Raw genomic sequence first — 23,153 nt, forward strand, 5'->3', positions numbered from 1 at the left:
ATAAGTATTGGTATCAAAATGTACTTAAAGGACCGAAAGTAAAAGTACTCGTTATGCAGAAGGTCCCATTTCAAATGTATAAAAATCCTTTGAAAATAGCTGATCTACAAGCTCATGTGTCGCGAAGCGACACGTTGTGAGCTTGTAGATCGTCTATTTTCAAATGGCCGAAATGTATATAGGGCTGAAGTGGTTAATATATGTTTGTTATAATAATCAAAATCTACAAAGTAACTAGTAACTAAGTAAGTAAGTGTTCAAATAATTGTAGTGGAGTAAAAGTACAATATTTGCCTCTGAGATGTAGTGGAGTAGAAGTGAAAGTACTGTATTGCAAATTGGAAATACTCCAGTAAAGTAAAAGTACCTCAAAATTGTACTTAAGTACAGTACTTGAGTACATGTACTTAGTTACTTTCCACCACTGTGTAGAAGACAATGATCATGGTCCTGGTGTATATGGTGTGACAGGGCATTTATGCAACTAAATGTGGCAATTGATTCTAGATGCCAGCCCTCTGCTGAGCATTATACCATCGGGTGGTAAGTTGTGGAAAAACATATCATGGCAATATGTTGAATTTAAACTCCAGCACAGAGATTACTTTGCAAAAGGGTCCATGCAATGACTGTTCTGCCTCAAATGTCAAAGTTCCATGTTATCATAAGACAAATGGCAGTCATAAGTCATAAGACAAATGGCAAAGTCAAGGCCAAATTTGCTCTGTCTAAAATAGTGGAAGTCACATCCTATACCTTCTGGCTCCATCCCTACCGTTTGCCGCAGTGGAGGAAGGGATGGTCCATCCTCTCCTGAGACAAACGCATTGAATCTCACCGTTTGGAAGTTTTGTATCTCTGCCGGTGTGAATTCAATGTTAAGGACCAGTATATACAATATACAGTATATACTTACAATCTGAAGGGTGGTGGTCAAAAAGTACTCACATTTTTCACTTAAGTAAACGTATCAATAATGTAGAAATACAAGTAGTTAAATACAAGTAAAAGTCCAGTGATTGAAATTTACTTGAGTAAAAGTACAAAAGTATTGGCATCAAAATGTACTTAAAGTACCAAAAGTATAACCCACTCATTATGCAGAATGTCCCATTTCACAAGTTTTCAACTGTATAAAACTAGAGGTTCGGGCCACTGCGCGGGACTCCCGTCTAGTAGCCTGGCCTGCACATCGGAGACAGAGAGAGCAGAGCGTGTTGACGTTCATTGCAACACATGGGTGTTTGTGTTGACACGCAAATCAAAGGTGAAAGCAAACTGCAAAATGCATGAGGAAAGTGAAGCGAGACCAAACTTGTTGTTGGAGACGCAAACACACAAACAGGCTGGCGAGGCAGACAGCCACGAGTCCGCGCCACTCTCTATATTAGGATGTAGAAAAAATGTTTTGAAAATAGCAGATCTACAGTACAAGCTCACAATGCGTCGCATCGCGAGGCATTGTGAGCTTGTAGATCGGCTATTTTCAAACGTCCGAAATGTATATAGAGCTGAAGTGGTTACTATATGTTTGTAATAATAATCAAAATCTACAAAGTAACTAGTAACTTCAGTTTTCAAATAATTGTAGTGGAGTAAAAGTACAATATTTGCCTCTGAGATGTAATGGAGTAGAAGATGTTGATGATGAGGATGACAAAGATGATGACAGTTGTGAAAATGTTTCCCGATGATAAACACATTTTATTTATGATGACATTGTCTGTTTAACATGAGGTTGTTGACATATTGACGAACCGCAGCACTTTTATGCTTGTATTGTTGTGTGAGATTCTATGGGAGGTCAACCAGAGAACACTGTTGTTTTCCACAGTCTGCTACATGAGTCTTGCTGTAAAACCAATTGCCCTCCGGAGAAAAAAACAAGTTGAAATATGAAGTCGTTTCAGTAGTGTATAAAAAGTCTCTCTATTCTATCCACATACTGTACTGTATGTGGATAGAATAACATATCTGTCCGTGCAGTAAACTTGTACGACAAAAAAAAAGAAAAAACTGTGTTAAGTCACAAGTTCTTGTTAACTCATTGAGTGCCAGAATTGCCAGAATTATTTCTGGCTATGTTGTCCCAGTGCCAGAGTGTTTTTCAAAGTAAAAAAAAAAGTGCTTAGGAAGCGAGATACAGCCTTTTTCAGTTATAAGTTAAACAAGGAGTAGCCTCGGAAACCCATGCCTTTTTCTTTTGTTTCAAAAGAAAAAAAGCCTGGGAGAACCTTGCAGGAACGCTGGTCTTAGGACCTTGTTATCTCCTAACCAATCAGAGTGCTCCAAACCCAGGCGCTGGAATCCAGCGCCTGGGTTTGGCTCCGCCCTTCAAGACCATCGATTGGGCTCGTTCTTTCAGTCTAAACAAGGAGTGGATGGAGCTGCAAATCTTCAGATAATGATATCTTGTTTTGTTTTTTTTAAACTAATTTTTCAAAAACACGTCAAACACGTCATTGGCACGTTGCGCCATAGCGGTAAAAACACGTGAAACACGTTAATGGCACTCAATACTTTTCATTGGTTCAATATCAAACCCACACACTTAAAGGACCACTTCACCCATTTTCAACCTATCTTCATACAATTGGTCCTCACTAATGCTCATGATAATATGGTACCATTTTTGTCTACTCACTGTGTCTCAGAGGAGGACTGTGGACAGTTCAGAAACCCGCCGATCTGCGTGGAGTTTGCATGTTCTCCCCGTGTCCCCTAGGGTACGTACCCTCACAAAAAACATGCAGTAATCCTGGTCTCTATACTGCCTCCCCCTGGTCAGCCGGGTCGCCTGATGGAGGGGAAAGGAACTGGTTGGAATAACGTGTTCCTTCCACGAGCTACGTCTAACCAGGGAACCTCCCCCCTGTCAGGTGATAAGAAGCGGCTTGCTATACCTCTCATGCATTGAAGGAGTCATGAGCTCGGCTCTAGGCTCTCCCTAGGCTGGCACCCTCTGATTTATTTTCAGAAAATATATTTAAAAAAAAAAACATAAAATAAAGAAAAACATACAAATACAAAAATATCCACCGTGACTGCATGGCACCCACTGATGTAAAGTTACTAAGTACATGTACTCAAGTACTGTACTTATGTACACTTTTTAGGTATTCTTTTTTACTTTACTGGAGTATTTCCAGTTTTCAGTATTTTTTACTTCTACTCCACTACATCTCAGAAGTAAATATTGAACTTTTACTCCACTACAATTATTTGAAAACTTGAGTTACTAGTTACTTTGCAGATATAAATGATTATATTATAAAACATACATTAACCACTTCAGCCCTATTTTATACATATAGGCTATTTGAAAATAGCCGTTGTGATCTGCTATTTTAAAACATTTTAGTACTTTTATTACTTTTGGTACAAGTATATTTTGATGCCAATACTTTTGTACTTTTACTCAAGTAACATTTTGAACACACGATGCAGACCTTTTACTTGTAACAGAGTATTTTTACATTGTGGTAATGCTACTTTTACTTAAGTAAAATATCCGAGTACTTCTTTCACCACTGATCATACCTATACCAGCCATTTTGCATGAGCAGTTAAGTAACAGCATAACAGTGAAGCCCTTTAACTGTACGGGATGTCAAATGCATTCTGAATAATTCAGTGACCTGGAAAAACGCTGGAGCGACATGCCTCCTCTCCCCGGGGGAATTCAGCTGTCTCAGCGCTCCGCTCCATATAGTAAATCTGAAATAGAAGAGGGAGTACACAGTCTGTGAGTTATTATAAATAAACAACGGTTCTAGATGCTATCAAATCAGCTCTGCAAAGCAATATGTTCTCGTGTTAAGCCCTGATTTATACTTCCTTGTATGACGGTGTATGTCACAATTATTACATAATCGTCTAATCACTTTTTTTTTTGCGTAATCGTCATAATCGTTTCCATGTTGAAAACCTTTCACACATTTTCAAATGTAAAAAAAGCAGATATACCTGACCTACAAGCTTATACAACGTGTCACTTTGTGATGCCTTGTGAGCTTGTAGATCAGCTATTTCTGCTTTTTGACATGTAAAATACATGTACAATAGCAGATCTACAAGCTTACATTGTGTTTTTACATGTAGAAAATGATTAAATATGTCATTTTTACATGTAGAAAATGATTAAATATGTCAATCATTTCTTTGTATATTTCAGTTATTTGTCATATCTGCCCTGTGCATTTTTTTATTACGAAGCCTAAAGGCATCATAATATGTTCCAATGTTAAACACATAATTAATTGTTAATTGCAATTATTTGAGTGACAATCAATCCTCAAGTTAAATTTGGAATCGTGACAGCCCTACGTTCTGTGACATGTTGTGAGCTTATAGATCTGCTATTTTCGGCACGCGACAGACACCGTGCATGAATATGGATAATAATATCACAGAGCCTCGCATGAACCGACCTACTTTTATCCTGCCCTCATCTCTCTTCTTCTACTGGAGAATTAGTGAGGAGGAAACAAGTCAATTAATTCAATTCCGGCTCTCTCTCTACCGCGGCGGCTCTGTTGAGCCTGCTGTTTCCACGGCTGCATCGTTAACTCCAGATCTCATCTAAATGACCTTAGCGATATTATGCCCACAAATTAAAGCTAAACAATATAGCACTTTATCCGCGGCAGATTGCGGCAGAGATGTTTCATGTTCCCAAGCTCCGTGAACCACACATGACCTTTATGGAGAGAATTCTCTCGGCTTTGTCAGAGAGCAGACTGTCCGCATAAAAATCGCTTGTTGAAAGTAACTAAGTACATTTACTCAAGTACTGCAGTAAGTAAGCCTTGCCGTGCCGTGCAGTGGCCCACATAGTCCAGGCGTTTCGGGCCATATTTTGATGGAATCGTGCACTTTACGATAAAAGCATGACATTTGGCACACAGTTAGAGCATGCCATAAGGAACATTTTTGGCTATAGGGCCATCGCAGATTTGTCCTGTGGTAACCATGGCAGCCATTTTCCAAAATGGCCTCCATCTGTTGTTATTTTACCAATAACTCAGGTTTTAGACCACCTAGGATCTTGATTCTGGTGACTAATCCTACATTTTCAAGGATGAGGAATACAGTGGTACTATTTAGATTTGTCCTGTGGTAACCATGGCAGCCATTTTCCAAAATGGCCGCCACCTGCTGTCATTTTACCAATAACTCAGGTGCTAGACCACCTAGGATCTTGATTCTGGTGACTAATCCTACATTTTCAAGGATGAGGAATACAGCGGTACTATTTACAACATGCTACTACCTAACTACATATATCTGGCATTCAGTTAATTCAATAATAGTAAACCCATCAAAATATGTAATGGTGTAGTAGTACAGTACATGTTTTCAAACTGACACGTGAGAGTCAAGAATGCAGTACTTTACTGTTTCTTTTATTAGTAGTAGTATTGCATAATTATTTTCAATGGACTATTAGACACAACAAAGGCAGAGTACTTATGAGTCATAGCCTAATGGCATATAGACCAATTATTTGTTTACCAACATTGAGACTGGACGCACAGGTGATTGTTTTCACGCAATCAATTCTCAACCTCTTGTGTGTTGGCTGGTGAGGCGTGTCCTAGCGAGACCTGATAGAATGGGTTTCATTGCGTGCATACCGCGCAGACTGGTTCTTATCAGTGTGATGTCGTCTGTTAAGGGGTCTACTCAATAAAGCCAGATAATCTACACAATGTTAGTTGCACAGTCCACCACAGTAGCAAAGGGCAGTACACTGAAGTGCTGCCTTAACACATCTGCATTTTCCACTGCATCCCTTTTTGCAACCACAGCGTAGGAGTTCCCGACAGGCCAGGCTCGCTTCTGTGTGGTCCAGTGCACTTCCCATCCTCCTGTCAAAATTAGAATCAGCTATATTGTCAGATCACAGGTTTACAAGTGTAAAGAAGTGGATTAAACTATTTGTATTCACCTGTCTCCTTCCTCTTCCACCCCCATTCACCTGGGGATGGGAGTTCAGGGGCTGCAACCATCGCCTGTCCCCAGCAGTGGCCAGCTTGGTAGGCTGCCCTCTTTGTATGTTGAATCAGTGCAGCTCGTGTTGGGGGGAGTCCATCAATTGTTCTGCCCTTCTGGTTGAATAGCTGCTTCCGTGCCTGATTCACTGATGCCTGGCCGCTAGTGCGGTCATAGAGCAATACCACAAATCGCTCCAGAGGCTCCATCCAGTCATCTATTTTGTCTGGGGTAGCAGCTAAGTAACTGAAGGCACTTGTGACGTCACCATAGGTTTTACAGGTCTCCCATGCCATCTTCTTGCCTCTGCCTCCAAAAGATGACACTGTGTCACATCCAGTAAAGGTATGGAACATGGGTAAGGCTAAGCATCGATCTGGGCCTAATGCCCTTGCCATCTCATGAGCTGCTAAGTTACGGAAACTTTTCCCAGTTCCAAAAGCAACCCGCAGCTCAGTCAAGTGGAGGCGTTGGGCTGACGTTACTGCCAGGACCAGCACATCCGTGTTTACTGTGCGTATTGTCACCTTGCTATGCCCTTCCTTCATAGCATCTTCTAGGTGTAATATGACGCGAGTATCAGCCTCTTCATGTACTGTAGTTAGTTAGGTACTTACTAGCATGTTGTGAATAGTACCACTGTATTCCTCATCCTTGAAAATGTAGGATTAGTTACCAGAATCAAGATCCTAGGTGGTCTAGCACCTGAGTTATTGGTAAAATGACAGCAGGTGGCGGCCATTTTGAAAAACGGCTGCCATGGTTACCACAGGACAATTCTAAATAGTACCACTGTATTCCTCATACTTGAAAATGTAGGATTAGTCACCAGAATCAAGATCCTAGGTGGTCTAGCACCTGAGTTATTGGTAAAATAACAGCAGATGGAGGCCATTTTGGAAAATGGCTGCCATGGTTACCACAGGACAAATCTGCGATGGCCCTATAGCCAAAAATGTTCCTTATGGCATGCTCTAACTGTGTGCCAAATTTCATGCTTTTATCGTAAAGTGCACGATTCCACCAAAATATGGCCCGAAACGCCTGGACTAACAGGGCAGGAGCCTATCTCCTGTTTCTGTAGCGCTTGATGTGCAAGTACATCCCCTGGACATGACACTAGTATAGTATGTCACAGGGACACCCCAAGCCAACCCTTGATGCTGATTGCCAAGCACGGAGGCATTGGGTCCCATTTTTTATAGTCTTTGGTATGACCCGGCTAGGGGGGCTAGGGTTACTTGAGTAGCCTATTTCCATTTCTTTATACTTTGAACTTCTACTCTTACACTTCGGCTGTTTTTGAAAAGGTTTGACAAATGTTGAAAAAAATAGTGTTTTTATATGGTATTGCTACTTAAGTAAAACATCTGAATACTTCTTCTGGGACTGATTAAAATATATGGGAGCATGGAGAAGAGGATAGCCGTATCCGTTGCTTTACAGTTTATTGCTTTCCTTCTGTTGTGTGTTTTCCTAACGAATTCCATCCAGGTTGAGTCCCTTGCAGCTTAGACATCTAAGGGGAGAATATGTATTATTGATCGGATGAGTTGGAAGAGCGGGGTTTATCCCGGGCATTTTCACAGCACATTTCACAGCATCAGCACTGCCTCGGGGCTTCATATCGCTGACGTTCGGGCAGAAACCTCTTATCTCCGTATTCGAACTATGTGTTTAACTACCGTAAAATTAACGCCCTACACAAAAGTAGCAGATCCACAAGCTTGAAACGTGTTTTGTGCTTGTAGATCTGCTACTTTTGCTATTTTTGGATTTGAATCCTGAAAAGTAACAGTTTTTGAACACAATATTATGTATTATGTATCATATTATGAGGTTTCCACCCGACAGAGACGATATTGAAAAGAGCAGACGAGTAAAGCGTTCCTGAAGAGCGAGGGAGAGACACAGAGGGAGCCTGACTCAGGTGAAGTGAAAAATTTAATGACTCTTGCTTTTGACACGCCGCGTCACAGAGGAAGCCAGTAGGAGCGCGTCAGGGTTTGCCAACAACATCCCGGTGCTTTGATCTCACAACCTATACACTATTGATCTGATCTCCTGTCATAGCCTATATATCACTATTGATCTGATACGTGAGCATCAATATATATCGACGCTGTCGGGTGGAAATGTCCAAAACTGCTATTTGTTTCAGAACATTTTAAATAACCTGTGCTCCCAATGGATTCAATGTAGTTATTAAGGACGCGCTCCCACCGCACTTTTATTTTACCTCTGGGGCGGAATCTGCCAATGCTTTGTCAATGTAAATGCGTGGATTCACAAAAGAGCGGTCTGCATGTCGCGCAGAGCGTACGTTTATCTGCTCTACACGACTTGTCCATTTGAAGCATATAACTGCTGGAGGCTGATTTACCCCCTCTGTCCAATCAGGTGAGTCGAAGGCGGACCGTCTCAAGACTCAGGAAGCAACATGGTTCTCAAGGCAGAAGGCGGTGCGGCCTACGGGGAGGGTCCTGAAAGGGGGGTCACTCCCGTTTCAGAATCCGCTGGCTGCAAAAAACTGTGGCCACGTACAACCTGCGTTCAACAGCAGCCGACCATGTTTTGGTGGGAGCGCGCCCTTAGTCACTAATCTCTCAAGACAGATTCTGGAAAAAAAAGCAGAATCTGTCAGCACCACTGCCCTAAACATGTAGTGTTGTAGGAATAGGTCTAATAAACACAGAAGCACCCGTGAGGTGCATTTTTAACTCACCCTTGAGATCGTTCGGTTACGTTGTAACCTTTGTTCTCTGAGTGAAGAGACTATCTCTCCACCCAACATATTTCATATGTATGGGGAATGACCCCACCTAGCATAAAACGTGGATATTTCTTTAAGACACACCAGTCCTACTGGCACGCCCAGCCCAGCCCCTATATAAGGCCCGGCTGTGCGTGATTACACTGGTTTTACTTTGATCGACACCGCTGACGAGCGACATCGAGGTGGATAGATAGTCTCTTCACTCAGAGAACAAAGGTTACAACGTAACCGAACGTTCTCTATCGTATCGAGACTATCTCTCCACCCAACATATTTCATATGTATGGGGAACTCTGTAAGACACCTCGTGAGGAAGCGAAGCAGTCCCAGAACCCCAGAGCCAACACCAGTGGCCTACTACCAGCACATACCGACGTTAAAATATTTACAATTATGTTCAATTTAAAATATTTACAACTATGTACAATTTCTACAAAATATTTACAAGTATCAATATGTACACGTATGTACAACCCCCGGGGCAGCCGGACAGCCAGACGCCATCCGTTGCAAAGTTCTCGGGCGCAAGACGCTACCCAGAGCCCGGCCCCGCCAGACGCTAAGGCCAGTGACCACAGGGGTGAAGCCGCTCAAGCCGGCCTGCCAGACGCAAAGCCGACCTGACTGGTGAAGGCGTGACGCCTACCGCCGAGTAACACGCAAGACCGACTCCCCAAAGGAAGCGGATGCCGCCACGTTCAGTCGGTAGAACCGGGTGAATGTCGACGGAGTCGACCACGTTGCTGCCGTGCAGATCTCTGACAGAGATGCGCCGTTCCACAGCGCCCAGGAGGCCGCCATCCCACGGGCAGAGTGTGCCCGCAATCCGAGCGGCACCGTCAGGGCCTGGGTCTTCGTGTGGCCCTGATGTATGATTCTAATGCTCTGACGGGGCAGAGTGGGGACCGATTCTGTCTCCGCACTCCGTCCGTCTGTAAGTCGAAGAGAGGACAGAGCTCAATCACCTGGTTGAGATGTGCCTCCGAGAGGACCTTGGGGAGAAAGGCCGGGTTGGGACGTAATGTTACTCCTCCATCATCCGGCCTAAACCTGCACAGCTCCTCATGGACTGACAGAGCTTGTAACTCCCCTATTCTCCTGGCCGACGTGACTGCCAACAAGAATGCTGTCTTGAGTGACAGCCATTTTAGATCCGCTGACTCAAGGGGTTCAAAGGGGGCTCGGCGTAGAGCTTCCAGGACCAACCCAAGGTCCCAAGGTGGAACCGTTGGGGCCCTAACCCGCGCCCTGAGTCTCCGGGCGCCCTTCAGGAAAAGTGTGACCAGACTACTACAGTCAGCAGACAGCCTGCACTCCCCTACACGGGCAGCCTTAATGGCAGCCACCATACCTCTAAGGGTTGAAAACGCCTTCCCCTTGTCTAATTGATCCTGCAGGAAAAGCAGGATCTCCCGAGACCCACACAGGAGTGGGTCTGCTTGGTTCTCCCCACACCATGACTCAAACATCCCCCACCTCTATGAGTACGCGGCCCTTGTAGATGGGGCTCTTGCTCCCTGCAGGGTTCGCACCACTGTGAGTGGCAGACCCATTGCTAAGAGGCCGGCCCTCTCAGGGGCCAGGCCCAGAGCCGAAGCCCCTGGGGAAAGTGGTGAAACAGAGCCCCTTGAGCCTGCGTAAGCAGGTCCCTCCGGGCCGGGAGCTCCCACGGTTTCCCGCAAACCAGTGGTGGGATATCCGAGAACCAGGTCATGTGAGGCCAGTATGGGGCTATCAGAACCATCCGTACTCCCTCCTCCCCCACTCTCTGTAGGAGGGGAGGGAGGAGACTGAAGGGGGGAAAAGCATACAGAAGGCCTCGGGGCCACCGCTGGGCCAGGGCGTCCGTACCGAGAGGAGGACTGTCCCTCCCTATGGAGAAGAACAGGGTGCAATGAGTCGACTCCCTGGAGGCGAACAGATCTGCCACTGGTGTCCCGAAGCGACACCAGACTTCTGCCACCACCTCTGGGTGGAGTCTCCACTCCCCTGGGCTCGGGCCTCCCCGGGACAGGCAATCCGCTGCCTGATTGTCTAGTCCAGGCACCTGCACTGCCCTGAGGGACAGTAGGCGAGAAGATGCCCACTCCCATAGGTTGTGTGCAAGTCTGCAGAGGCGAGGGGAGCCGAGGCCTCCCTGCCTGTTGATATACGCTGCCGCGACCACGCTGTCTGTCCTCAGCAGCACATGGCGACCTTGTAGTTGATGTAGGAATCCCTGTAGAGCGAGTTGGGCTGCCCTTAGCTCCAGCATATTGATGTGCTGGAGAGCCCACTGACTGCTCCAACGGCCCCCGATTCCTGCGCCCTCGTGCACCGCACCCCAGCCAGCTAGGGATGCGTCTGCTGACACCAGCTGGCGACGTGTTACCGGACCCAGCCTGCTCCCTCTGGCTAGATTGCGTGGGCATCTCCACCAGCGGAGGGCTAGCTGCAACCTGTAGGTGACCCGCACCTTGGCCTGCAGCTGTCTCTGTGGGTGCAGCCCCAGGCCGAGGAGGTACCTCTGTACTGGGCGCATGTAAAGGAGGGCCAAAGGGACTATCTGGACCGTTGCTGCCATCAGCCCTAAAAGCCTCAGGCACACTCTCCAGGTGACCCTTGCCTCCAGGGAAAAAAGAGACAGACAGGCCCTGAGAGCCTGCTGTCTCACCTCTGTAAGGGACGCGGTGGCAAGCCTGGAGTCCACAACCATGCCGAGGAATTGCACAGCCTGGCATGGCACTAGCCTGCTCTTCTCTCGGTTGAGGCGAAGACCCAGGCCCTGAATGTGCTCCAGGAGCCGGGCCACATGGCGGCGGCACATCTCCTCTGACCTGGCACACACCAGCCAGTCGTCGAGGTAATTTAGAATTCTGAGCCCTTCTTGCCGCAGAGGCCCCAGGACTGCATCCATGCACCTCGTGAAGGTGCGAGGGGCCAGCGAGATCCCGAAGGGGAGGACGCAGAATTCGTAGGTCCTGTCTTCGAAGGCGAACCTGAGGAAGCGCCAGTGGCCATCCCAGATGGGGATTTGAAAATAGGCGTCCTTGAGGTCTATGGTGGCGAACCAGTCGCCTGGTCGGATCGCTTGCTTCACTCTGTAGATTGTCAGCATCTTGAACTTCAGGGGCCTGAGAAATAGGTTCAGGCCTCTGAGGTCCAGAATTGGTCTGAGGTTCCCATCCTTCTTGGGGATGAGAAAGTAGCGGGAATAGAACCCGGCCCGCTGATCCCCTGGTTCCACCTCTCTGACGGCTCTTTTTGCCAGGAGGGTAGAAACCTCTGCCCTTAGCACCTCCATGTGATGCGGGTCGCTCACCGATGTGACCAACACCGGAGGAGTCCGAGCAAACTGAAGCCGGTAACCCTGGGTCATGGTTGAAACCACCCAGGGGTCCGCGGCAAGAGCTGCCCAGGCTCTGTGATGGGCTGAGGGGACCAGTTGGAGAGCTGGGTTCCTGCTGACGTCAGGAAGACTGTGATGGCCGACGGGGGCCTCGGCCCCTCGCTCTGCCACCACGCCGACCGGCGCGTCCTCGAATACTCTTCCTAGAGGAATCCAGAAAAGTCCTCAGGTCCTCAGAGAACTGCTGAGGGCCCTCCGCCTGCCTCCTGCCTGCAGCCGCTGGTGTCCTCCGCACACCTCTGCGGCGGCCAAAGGAACCCGACACTTCCTGTGCACACTTTCGAGCTTCCTGAGCTCGTTGCAGCAAGACATTGGCCCCTTGGCCAAACATGGCCGATGGCTCGATAGGCAGCTTCATCAGACAGGCCCTGTCCTCCTGCTGCAGCTTGGACTGGGACAGCAGCAGGTGGCGCCTCACCAACCAGAGAGCCGCTGTCGCCTTGCCTGCCGCTGCCGCCTGCTCTTTAAACAGCTTGGGGAGTATGCACGCCAGTTGCTGTATCTCCTCAATCAGGTCAGGGGTATTCTGGTCCTGTAAGCGCCGTGTAAGTAGGCGCTGGTACAGTGAGAAAATAGCCCCTGTGTTAGTTAACCGCGTCTGGATAGCCATGGCCGCATGCATTTTGGACAGCAAGTTATCCATCGTCCTACAGTTCTTACTGAGGGTACCCGCAACGCCCAGAATAGACTTGGAGGGCAATATCAGGGCAGCCACGGCCCTGTCCACAGGGGGCAGCCGATCGCAACCGATGTTCCCCCCATCCTTGGTGGTGGAAAGTAGCTTGCTGTCTTTGGATTGGCGGAAGGACCGGGAGGGTTCCTCCCACTGTCGCCGCATTAGATTCTCGAAGTCTGCGAGAATAGGAATTGAGAAGGGGGGTGTTGGAGCCTCCCCGACGTCATCAAAGAGCGAGGGGGCAGAGACCTCTGCTGGGGCAACGAGCCCCAGAGCCCTCGACGCCCTTTCTATTAGGTTCTGAATGATGGGGGCCGCCAGAGTGCGCTCAGCGCTCTCTTCCTCCTCTGGATCAGCCTGTGGCTGAGCGGAGGAAATGGCCTCCTCGTCTATGAACTCGACATCGACCTCCTCCTCCTCGTCGTCTTCATCATCCTCGTCGGCCCAGTCTACACCAGGCCGGGCGAGCAAGGGGGTGGAGCCATAGCCTGAACTTGGCTCGCCAACCTCTGCCAACCTTGGACGTTTTGTCTGTAGGGCTGGAGTGGGCCCGGCTGATCTTTGTCCAACCAGCTGGCACCTAGCCTCCCTAGCCCTAGCTGGTAAGATGAAGCAATTCATGCAGGAGGCGGGGTCGTCCCGACCTGCTATGGCGTGCCCAAGGCCCAGGCAGGATGCACACTGCTCATGGCCGTCCTCTGAGGGCATACGCACCCCACATGCAGCACAAGAGAAACCCCCCGCTGTTGCCATCTCCAGCCTCTTTATTTATTAACTAATATAAAGATATATATATATAAATATATACTGTGTATTTATTATATATGTATATATATATATATATTCTCTATTTTCACTGTTTGGCCGTGCTTAAAACAGGGATTTTTTTTTTTTGGGGGGGGGAATTTGCAATTTTGCCACAATTCAGCCTTGCATTATTACCTAATCAAGGCAATAGCCGGTACCCTAAGACCCTGACACGGGGCTCCAGCCTCGCTGGAGCGCTCCAAACACTTCCTGCTTTTGTTGTGGAACGAGCGCCACAACGCAGAGTCGTACCTAGGTGTAGACGGCTCCGCCGTGCAATACACCATATATGGTGCGCCCCGCCCCGCCCCCTTGCAGTACGGATGCTTTTCGCTGGTATCACCGGACCGGTTCACCAGCGAACTACGCCACAGCGTAGTTCGGGGTCGGTTTTACAGCGTAAACCGACCCCGTCGGCGATACGCTGTATAGCGCGCAATGACTGTCCAGGGGACCCCTGGCCAACCAGCGTGTTCTGTCTAGTGCCACTGCCACCAGCTCCACAGACAGAACTCCGCCACGAACGCGTGAACCGACACGATCGGTAATACGCAGTATAGCGGGCTATAATGGCCACCCAGGGTATATTTCGACAGACCACCAGCGCGCCCCGTCAAGTGTTTCCACTGACGGGACTCCGCCACGAACGCGTGAACCGGCCTAGCCGGTAATACGCCGTATAGCGGGTATAATGGCTGCCCCGTTTGTTTTTGTTTTTAACAGACCACCAGCGCGCCCCGCCAAGTGTTTCCACCGACGGAACTCCGCCACGAACGCGTGAACCGACACGATCGGTAATACGCCGTATAGCGAGCTTTAATGGTTGCTTTATGTGTGTGTTTAGTCAGATCACCAGCGCGCCCCGCCTGGTGTTTCCACCGACGGGACTCCGCCACGAGCGCGTGAACCGACCTAGCCGGTGATACGCCGTATAGCGGGCTATAGTGACTGCACACTTACTTGATTTGTTTGTTTTGGACTAAACACGAGCCGTCACAGCAACCCCGAGAGGAGCGCCTCGACACCAGCTCTCTGACTGCCTGCAGTGGGTTTCAGCGGCTGCCAGCCCGTGAGTAGTTTCTATAAAAATTATATATACTAGACCATACCCGGTCGGCGCAGCGCATCCGTGGGGGGATATGCGCACATGATCTGGCAACCCGGGAGGCAGTTCGTCCCATAGCTGGGCAGCCCCGTAACCATGGCGACAGTGTTTGACACAAAAACGCTAATAAGAAGCTGAGACTTGATTAAATTGAAAAACGGGCTTCACAGTTGCGTTCAGATGGTAAGGGTCAATGGCTGTGTGCAAAATCAGAGCAATTGGTCCAGCCAGTGAGGAGAACCCGGTATCTTCACTCACGTACTCACCACTACAGACAGAGGTTACTAGAATTATAGTAGGATTTTCCTAAATCTAAATTGTTCTATATAACTCTATTCTTTGCTCAACGCTTCTGCTCAGAAGCTACCACGTTCTTGAACTGCCATGGTGGAGATCAAAAAATCAGTGTAATCACGCACAGCCGGGCCTTATATAGGGCTGGGCTGGGCGTGCCAGTAGGACTGGTGTGTCTTAAAGAAATATCCACGTTTTATGCTAGGTGGGGTCATTCCCCATACATATGAAATATGTTGGGTGGAGAGATAGTCTCGATACGATAGAGAACAGCTATTTTCGCTATTTGTGTTATGAAGAAGTATATGGAAAATCGAACCCTGGAGATAGACATTCTTTTTTCTTTTGCTGTTTGATGTGTAAAGTGAGAAGCAAGAACAATCTATTGGAGTATCCTGATCAATGGCGTTTTTAGGTCAAAAAACTAAAAACTTGTCAATCTGCCAAAGATGAAACGTAGCCCCAAAGTTTCACTTTATTAACAGCTTCATAAAACTTCCCCATGATATTTAGTAGCTTTAATGAAAATGGTTTGAGCTGAATAAGCAATGTTAGAGATTAGCTGTTCACAGACGGACACACAATCACTCACACGGTCGGACGGACAGGGTGCAAAACATACTCTCTCGCCATGCCTTTCGGCCTGGTGGAGACAATAAGAACAACATATTGGAGATACAAGGTGAGGCCATTAGAGATGCTACTTTTGCATTTATTCTACAGATCTTGTATTTAAACAACTTTAAATCAGAATAAATGTATTCGTCAATGTCCTTACGTACTTACTGTACATACATAAAGAATAATAAATACCTTTCCTCCTCAGCCACTTGCAGTGCAACATAAAACATCAACCATCCAAAAAAATCTTACAAATATAAAATAAATATTGCATCATCATAATTATTGTATTGGTTGAAATTGGTCCTGACCTTGTCCTGGTCTGTTTTTCTTTTTCATTTTTCTATCATCTATTGTTAACTACCGTGTCTTCATTATGACCTCAGACAATAACCAATGTACAAGCTCACAACGCGCTGAGATCAGCTATTTTCGCTATTTGTTGTATGGAGAAGTATAATATAGTGATTAAGAAAATCGAACCCCTGAGATAGACATTATTTCTTTTGTTTGCTGTTTGATGTGTAAAGTGAGAAGCAAGAACAATCTATTGGAGTATCTCCTGATCAATGGCGTTGAAGGCTGTTTTTAGGTCAAAGCAGCATTAATATGCACAACATTCAATCTGACAAAGATGAAACGTAGCCCCGAAGTTTCACTTTTTTAACAGCTTCATAAAACTTCCCCAAACTATTTAGTAGCTTCAATGAAAATGGTTTGAGCTGAATAAAGCAATGTTACACTCGAGCGGTGGTTATGGTCTTTTTTTTTTTTTGACTATACGTAAGACAGGGGGACAAGTTAGACTTCTTATCGTCGCTGTCAGGCAGAAACCTTATCTCCATTTAGTTTTACTTAGTTTTTGTCCGTAAATTAACACCCTAATTTATCATACTATACACATACAGTGTCTAGGGGTGTGCCGATACACTAATTTCACGAAACGATACGATACGATATTTGGCTCACAACTTCGATACGATTTCGATACGATACGATACGCACTTTTTTTATTATGAAAATATATGGAGGAGAAAAAAAGAAAATGCAAACAAATAATTCTGTTTTTGCATTATTCAGACATGCAAACTTGTAGCTTTTCAGCTACAATAGCCGTTTTGAATCCAAATAGTATGACACCTGACCCGAAAAAAAAAACATGTTGTCACTCTTTTCACTTCGGGGCCGTTTGCATGCCTGATTATTATGATTGTAAAAAATAAAAATAAAAAAATATATATATTTTTTTTTTTCAAAAACTATATTTTTTTTTTCCAAAACGATACATATCGTCGCGAAAACGTATCGCGATATATCGCGGGACGATATATCGGCACACCCCTAACAGTGTCACACAAAAGCATCAAAAGTAGCAGATCTGCAAGCTCGGAACGCGGCGCGAAGCGACGTGTTTTGAGCATGCAGATCTGCTACTTTTTCCTTTTTTTTATTTGAATCCTGAAAAGTAACAGTTTTGGACATATGAGATTTCCACCCGACAGAGACGATATGTATTTAGATTTTTTTTCGAGAGAAAGAGAGAGAGAGAGAGAGAGAACCAAACCTTGGGCCCCTTTGACTGTATAACAGATGGCCAGGTCAGTCTTTAGGTCTGTACAGTATATTTATACTGTACTTATCATATATTTATGATAGAATGCATGCACACAATGCCTATACGCGCCTCTATTTCTATCTGCTCATCATGGCTTACACATTATGCACACCGAGACCAGCCCAGACGCAGAAGGCCAGGTCTGATGTTACGTTTTCTTTTTTTTAATACTGTCTTTTAGAGCTGTGGGGTTCTCATTGATTTATTCCGAGGTCTGTGCTTGGAGGTTATAACTTGGTCTCCAGAACGAATACGAGCACAGCTCAATCACACGTAAAATTCTGTTTACTGGGAGCGCGGCTCAGAAGAGTTCAATAAAAGCAGAAGAATGCCAGCAAACCCACAGACGTGTCCTTCAGATACATTTTAACCAAATAATCACGTGCAACACACAAACGTGTTTTGGCAGAGCCGTCTTCCTCAGCAACACACTCTCTTCCTTCTTTCTAGGATATATCGCTGTGTTGCTGCCAAAATAATTATGGAGGTTACATGTAGTCATATATACATACGGAGGAAGCCGTGCTCAAGGGAACATCGATATGATGCCAGGAGGGAGCGGGGGGAATCGAACCCGGGATAACCATCCAATTCTCAGACAAAACGCCTCAATCTCCAGCACTGTCTGCTGCCCACATGAACTGACATGGAAATATACTCAACAATTCACACATGCAGGACTGGCAGTGGTGGAAAAAGTACTCAAATGTTTTAACTTAAGTAAAAGTAGCAATACTGCAATGTAGAAATACTCTGTTACAAGTAAAAGTCTGGAATTGAAAATATACTTGAGTAAAAGTATTGGCATCGACGTAATGTAATTAGAGTACCAAAAATACTCATTACGCAGAATGCCCCATTTCACAAGTTTTAAAAAAAACTTTTGGAAATAGCAGATATACAAGTTCACAATGCGTCGCATCACCACGCATTGTAAGCTTGTAGATTGGCGAATTTCAAATGGACGAAATATAGGGATGAAGTGGTTACTGTATGTTTTGTAATAATAATCCAAATCTACGAAGTAACTATTGACTAAAGTTTTCAAATAATTGTAGTGGAAACCTCCTCATACTCTAACTTTTCGCCAATGGGCTTTAACTTTTTTAGATATTGTTTATCTAGAATTGTCAACGGCAAGGTTACATGGAGCAAGTGAGAAAAACATTTATATGTGGTCTAACGTTGCAGATAAGATTAAAGACTTGGTTTAAATGTTGTATAACAGTGTTATGACATTGCACAGGTATATGCATAGTGTTTGATCCTTACATTTTGAGACATTGTTGGTCCGGGGAGGGGTGGGTGGGTTTATTTTTATTTTTATTATTATTGTTTCTGTTTTAAGTTGTTGTTGTATCTTGTTTTTGTTGTTGAAAAAAAAAATGTATTCATTTAAAAATGTGATTGTACTTTTGATATAATAAAAACAATTGATAACAAAAAAAAAAAAAATTGTAGTGGAGTAAAAGTACGATATTTGCCTCTGAGATGTATAGTGGAGACGTAGAAGTAAAAGTACAGAAAATTGGAAATACTCCAGCAAAAAAAAAAAATACTCAACATTTTAAATGTACACCCTCACACCACTGAGGACTGATATCTTGGATTGCATTAGAAATTCACCCTTTCATCCTTATAGCTATATCGAGGCAGCACAGCGTTTCAAGACGAGCCATTTCCTATCTACCTATTTTGCCCTCGTGTTTCAAAGCCAGTATGGATCGTAAACACTGAGAATTACTGCCTAGCCGTGCAATTATTGTGCAAAAACCCGTGCATCAATCAATACCCGCCGTTTCCCCCCAAAAAATGAAAGGCTTGTTTCTTCATCCAAGGAGCAGCAGCATGCATAGATAACAACAACAATCGCTCTCGGAGCTTCTTTTGAAGCGCTGAATGTCAGATTAACTTTGACCGGTTCCGTCTCCCAGTGCAGCCAAACTAATAACAGGAGGAGATGATGCACATGATGAATTCATGAGAAACGGAGGGGGGAGGTTGGTGGGGGGAGTGTGCGGGGGGGGTCGCATTCGAGATGAGAATGTGCTGAATCCACAGAGGAGCATAATTAAGCCATTCAATCCGGGAACGCATCTGTGTCATTATTTTTTATTTCTTTGGGCTATTCAAAAAACAACAGATCTACAAGCTCATAGCTTACCTATGAGCTTGCAGATCTGCTAATTTATTTTTATAAATGTGTGCAAATCTTTGAATATATATTTTCAAAGCGAACATTTGTCAAATATTTTGTTCCAGGGACCCCCCAGAAGCAAAGATTTTTTTAGTTACAAATGTTCGCTTTAAAAAATATAGTTTCAAAGATTTGCACACATTTTCGCGATAAAAAAAAAAATAGCAGTGCCGCTACGAGCTTGTCGATCTGCTATTTTTGAAATATCTTGAACACTTGAGCAAATTTTTGAATATACTGTATATACTTTTAAAGCGAACATCTGTAACTCAAAGCTTTGTTTCTGGAGGTCCCTGCTGGAACAAAATATTTTACAAATGTTGGCTTCAAAAAGAGATATATTCAAAGATTTGCAAAAATGTTCACGATCAAAAAATTAAAATAGCAGATATACAAGCTCAGAGCGCGGCACTCGGTGCCGCGCTATGAGCTTGTATATCTGCTATTTTTGAATAGCCAAATAAATCTTAAAATGACACAGATGCGTTCCCGGTCTTAATGGGTTAAACAGATAGAGACGTTTCCACGCCATAAACTATATGTTGCACCGTGGTGCCACATGGGAGAAGAAAAGGGATCTAGGCAGGAATTTGTCACGGTTGGGACAAAACCTTGTATGTCCAAAACTATTCTCATTTCAGGAAATGTGGGGGAAAAAAAACAATGTTCCAATGTAGTTATTATTTAGTCATAAGGTCTTGTTAATACATGTCATTGGTTAAATATTTATAAAACCCACACCCACCACTTGCATTTTCCCTTTTGTATTTTCGCTACTGTTGTACGGGCAAGTAGGGCATTATCTTACGAATAAACATAAAAAGGAGAAATATGGAGATACAAGGTTTCTGCCTCAACAGTATACGTAACGAGATGCTCTCCAGGGCTTTTTACGATTTAATGTACCCCTGAAACAGACTCGTATATATATACGTGGACCTGATCCACTTGGAGCTTCAAAGGCTAGAGCGCACGGCAAGGTGGGGTGGATCAAATAGCATATGTCTCCCCCGGGCTGTTTGGAGAGAAAGCCCTAGCCGCTCTCCAGTGGTAATACCACCGATAATGTCCTTCAAGAACGCTCTGCTAGGCCTAGTCTCACACTGACTGAAGAGTCAGTGCATTTACACTGATGTTATACATGGTTATGCTTGGAGCCTGGGGGTAGGACCTATACTGTACTGTACAGCAGTGGTTCTCAACCTGTGGGTTAGGACCCCCCGGGGGTACCCAAATGATTTTTTTTATTTTCAATTTGCATTAATTTGCATTTGACTGCCAGAGTTTATTCATAATGTACTCACCCCTTGCCAGCGATTTGCGTTTTATAACCCTTTTCAATCGGTCACAGAATCGTTGATCGTTTGTTGATCGTTTATCTGGCTGTGTTTATAAACTCACACGACAGATAGAGACGCACTGAAACAGTTACATTTTCTCTCTACGTCACCATTTTCTTCTTCTCCGCTTCCCAAATAGGTTGTAAACGTCATATCCGGTGGCTGTATTTCCACCCCACTTCCGTGGGGCGGAAATGCTTAGCTTAGCATCGAATCGGATTTCAGATCGTTGGTATACACGATGACGATAACTGTTCGTCGTCCAGAGTAAAGAAATATACAACCGGGGCTCTCCTTTCGTTTTTTATAACGTGTTTTGCCCTATTTTGGCCTAAAAATCGCATTTTTCAAGCTAAAACTGGAAACGGAAATCGCTGAAATTGCTTCCGGGTGAGGCGGGGGTGAGTGGAAAACGAAACTGATCTCGGAATGTAAATAAAACAGCGCGATCGTCTATTAAACCACAATTAAACAATAGAATGCAGATCTGCGTTCTGGCCTATTCTGGCAGCCCACGGTTTTATTTAATAGAGCGCAGATCTGCGTCCATGGCAGCTTATGTGTTAAAAAGGGCGCGACAGTAAAGTGACAATGTAAGGACTTTTAAGACCTTTTTAATACCTAACAAAAATACAATAAAAAGACAATTACTGCATCAAAGTAATCAACAAAATATACTATAAAACTGGTAAAAAATTGCCCAAATTGTCAAATGATATAAGAGAGAGGCAACATTTTTGAAAATAGCTGATCTACAAGCTCGCTTGCGAGGCGTTTTCACAATATTTTTCTAGGTAAAGGCAATGCTAAAAAGGAGTAGCCTCGCATGGCCAGACTATATCACTGTGTGGGGGTGGGATCAAAACAATGGCTCTGCACGTAATTGGTTAGACCTACAACCAACTATACCAATTACAGTCTCCGATATTTGAATACTGGGCCCTGATTGGTCACCCCAGACTTCGGGAGCAGGAAATGGATTCACAACGGAGCGGAGCCGGACCCGAATCGCAGAGGGACATTTTGTTTTGCACTGGCAGATTTGTCTGGTCCCATGCAGGCTAAAAAAAAAGGTGTCTTATGTCCATGGATTGAGAGAGCCGTAGGTTCACAGGCAGGCTGTTCCACTTTGTACTATAGTCTTGTCTTTTAGTTCTAGTTTTATCCTCTAGAACAGGGGTCTTCAACAGGGGGTCCGGGACCCCTAGGGGGTCCTCAGAGTTACTACAGGGGGTCCGCCAAATCTTTGTGTGATAAGAGTTTTTTTTTTAGATTAACCACTTGAATCCTAGCATCCCTTTTCTGAGGAGAACTTTAGCCAAAAATAGCAGATCTACAAGCTCACAACGCCTCGCGCTGCGAGGCATTGTGAGCTTGTAGATCGGCTATTTTTTTGAGATATAGGTGTGTAGAGGGAAATAAGAGCAGCAAAAGTTTATCTGAAACACAATTTTATACAATATAGAGGGGGTCCCTGCTTCATCTCTCTCTCAGCTAGGGGGTCCTTGGCCTGAAAACGTTGAAGACCCCTGGTCTAGAACATTTAAGAGACCAGTGCCAGAGGACCTGAGAGCTCTCGACCAGGCACATATCCAGAGAGCATTGCAGATAAATAGGCAGGTGCATTTCCATTTTAGTGATTTAAAAACCAATAAAAAGACCGTAAAATCAATTCTAAAACTAACAGGCAACCAGTGGAGTGACTTTAAAATGGGTGGGATGTGTGCTCTCCGTCTGGTCTTAGTCAAAGACCACCTGGAGGCGTACCGTTAAGAAAGAAAGAAAAGAAGTGGGATGGAGATCATGGTCTGAAGTGAGGAATGCAGCAGCTGACCGTGAAGAGTGGAAGCCCTCTGTGACGGCCTTGTGTGCCACATGGCACCAAGTGGATATACTGTTGTAACGGGTACATTATTGTCAAACATTTTCAGGAGATCTTGAGGAAACAGCAAGAATAGCTAATATACAATCTCACATTGTGTCAAGTCACGACCCCCAGGAATGGAAAAAGTTTGGGAACCTTCAAGCATGAGAAAAAGGCCTGAAAATGCATGAGACTCAGATTGTTTACCATTAACCCATTCAATCTGGACGAATTTCTTTGGCTATTCAAAAATAGCAGATATAAAAGCTATGAGCTTGTATATCTGCTATTTTTGAAAAAATATTCAGCATTTGTGCAAATATTTGAATATATATTTTTTTAAAGCGAACATTTGCAAGTCAAATCTTTGCTTCTGGGGGGTCCCTGGAACAAAAAATAAATTTAGATGGGGGTCCGTGGCCCATGGCCTTGACATGAAAAGGTTTGAGAACCACTGATATAGCGATATCGGCCAA

At 45.0% G+C, this 23,153-nt stretch overlaps 1 long non-coding RNA gene across 1 annotated transcript in view; it reads left to right on the top strand.

The window, feature by feature from the left end:
• The first annotated feature begins 19,932 nt into the window (after positions 1-19,932).
• The window catches only part of LOC311046668, a 211,426-nt gene continuing 208,205 nt past the window's right edge, over positions 19,933-23,153 (top strand). Inside the window, exon 1 of the long non-coding RNA XR_014600911.1 lies at positions 19,933-19,992. This is a non-coding gene — a long non-coding RNA (uncharacterized lncRNA). The remainder of the gene's footprint in view (positions 19,993-23,153) is intronic.

Source organism: Gymnoscopelus microlampas (genome assembly GCF_963454915.1).
Source record: "Gymnoscopelus microlampas genome assembly, chromosome: 1".
Taxonomy (NCBI): domain Eukaryota; kingdom Metazoa; phylum Chordata; class Actinopteri; order Myctophiformes; family Myctophidae; genus Gymnoscopelus; species Gymnoscopelus microlampas.